The 2,500-nt window shown below is 63.6% G+C and overlaps 1 pseudogene; it reads right to left on the bottom strand.

Moving 5' to 3' along the window:
* The window catches only part of LOC126454636 (large subunit ribosomal RNA), a 7,799-nt pseudogene that overhangs the window by 3,374 nt on the left and 1,925 nt on the right, over positions 1 to 2,500 (bottom strand).

Below are 2,500 nucleotides of genomic sequence, written 5' to 3'. Positions count from 1 at the left end.
ACAGAGCGGCAGGAGCGAACTGCGTCGGTGAGAGCAGTGTCCAAGATGAAGGTATTTTCCAACATCCCATCCCGAGGGATGAATGCCCGCTGACGTTCGTCCACAGCACAAGCGCGCATCAGGCGTGACGCGAGAACCTTGTGAAAGGTCCGCGCCAACACCGAGCAGACCGTAATGGGGCGAAAGTCAGCGGGGGATGTTGGTGCAGCCGTTTTCGGGAGAAGGGACGTCCGCGCGCGAAGCAGGCGTTCCGGAAGGGCGCGGGCCAGAAGGAAGAGATTCATCACTTTCACCAGGACTTCGTGCGGCAGACGCCGCAACTCCGCTGGGGTAAGGCCGTCCGGCCCGGCTGCTGATCCCCTGGGCGGCAACGCGGCGGCGACCTCCTCATGTGTGACCGGCCCCCATATGCACTCGAGAGCGACAGGCTCTGAGTGCGGGAGGAGGCGGTCACGAATGAAGCCCGCGGTGGAGATGGGCTTCTTGGTGAAGAGGTCCGCCCAGAAGTCCAGCAGACCAGGGATGGCAGGTGGCGGCTGGAGCAGGGTGCCATCCAAGAGGCCGCGCACGCAACGCGCACGCGACCGTCGGAAGGCATCCTGCGTTCTCGCGTACTCCCAGCGGCGCCGCTTGCGCTTCTGCGTCGGCGGCGCGGCAGGCGGCCGCTTCGATGGTTGGCGCGGCCGCTGTGTCCTGGTGATTGATCTCTCCCCTCTGGACCCGACCGACGCAAGGGCATCCGGGAGCATGCCCAGGATGACATCGGGCGGCGTGCCCCGCCCCAGACCGATGACACGATCCAGGGCAGAGAAACGCTGGGCGGAAGCGGGTAGCCCCGCCAGATGCTCCCAGATGGCGGCGTCAGTCGGCCCCTCCGGCGGCGGCCCGGTGGTGTCGGCCGCGAAGTCCTCGGCTGCGTCGACGGGCGGCGCAGCGGCCTCGCCCGCGTCAGGCAGCGGGCTCGCCGCTCCCCGGCGGGACGCCGGCTCTTCCCCCCGACCGATCTCAAGCGCCTCCATGAATTGGCGGACAAGCTGCTTGTGGGCAGCTTGCCGCCGTCGGCACTTGATTGCCTCAAGCGTTCGGTCGGGGAACATCCTGATGAGCTCTTGATTTACAAAGAAGAACCGGGCGTCCCTCTCGAGGAACAGTTCGGCCTCTGCCTTGGCGAGCGACAGGACTTCTTCCTCCGTCCACCTCGCGCGATGCCTCTCCGTGACGATCTCCGCGTTGGCGGCCGCAAGATGTTGGCGGCGGCGATGGACCCCGAGACCGTTCTTGGTTGTAAAGCTGCGGTGGCACTCACTACAGGTATACATAGCTGCAAAAGTTACAAGATTTTCGGCACGGCCGGTTGGCCGGCTAGGTGCTGGGGGAGTTGGGGTGGCACCTTCAGCGGAAGGGCCACCACTTGTTCTCTGCTTACTGCCCCCAACTAAAAAGGGATAGTGCGAGGGGGGGCTGGTAACCCCCCCAAGCCCCTGGTGCGGTCTTCCACTCTGCGAAATCAGCGGGCCCACGAGAAGGGGAGAAGACCGCAGGAGAGGAGAGTCATAGTTACTCCCGCCGTTTACCCGCGCTTGCTTGAATTTCTTCACGTTGACATTCAGAGCACTGGGCAGAAATCACATTGCGTCAACACCCGCTAGGGCCATCGCAATGCTTTGTTTTAATTAGACAGTCGGATTCCCCCAGTCCGTGCCAGTTCTGAGTTGATCGTTGAATGGCGGCCGAAGAGAATCCGCGCACCCGCGCGCCCCCGGAGGAGCACGCTAAGGCGGACGCGGCCTCGCAGCAAGGAAGATCCGTGGGAGGCCAAGGCACGGGACCGAGCTCGGATCCTGCACGCAGGTTGAAGCACCGGGGCGCGAACGCCGCGCAGGCGCGCGCATCCTGCACCGCCGGCCAGCACGAGGCCAACCAACGGCGAGAGCAGACCACGCCCGCGCTAAACGCCCGCACTTACCGGCACCCCTACGGCACTCACCTCGCCCAGGCCCGGCACGTTAGCGCTGACCCACTTCCCGACCAAGCCCGACACGCCCCGATCCTCAGAGCCAATCCTTATCCCGAAGTTACGGATCCAATTTGCCGACTTCCCTTACCTACATTATTCTATCGACTAGAGGCTCTTCACCTTGGAGACCTGCTGCGGATATGGGTACGAACCGGCGCGACACCTCCACGTGGCCCTCTCCCGGATTTTCAAGGTCCGAGGGGAAGATCGGGACACCGCCGCAACTGCGGTGCTCTTCGCGTTCCAAACCCTATCTCCCTGCTAGAGGATTCCAGGGAACTCGAACGCTCATGCAGAAAAGAAAACTCTTCCCCGATCTCCCGACGGCGTCTCCGGGTCCTTTTGGGTTACCCCGACGAGCATCTCTAAAAGAGGGGCCCGACTTGTATCGGTTCCGCTGCCGGGTTCCGGAATAGGAACCGGATTCCCTTTCGCCCAACGGGGGCCAGCACAAAGTGCATCATGCTATGACGGCCCCCATCA

The sequence above is a fragment of the Schistocerca serialis genome, unplaced genomic scaffold (assembly GCF_023864345.2).
Source record: "Schistocerca serialis cubense isolate TAMUIC-IGC-003099 unplaced genomic scaffold, iqSchSeri2.2 HiC_scaffold_992, whole genome shotgun sequence".
Taxonomy (NCBI): Eukaryota; Metazoa; Arthropoda; class Insecta; order Orthoptera; family Acrididae; genus Schistocerca; species Schistocerca serialis.
This window is presented reverse-complemented; position numbering and strand designations above follow the sequence as displayed.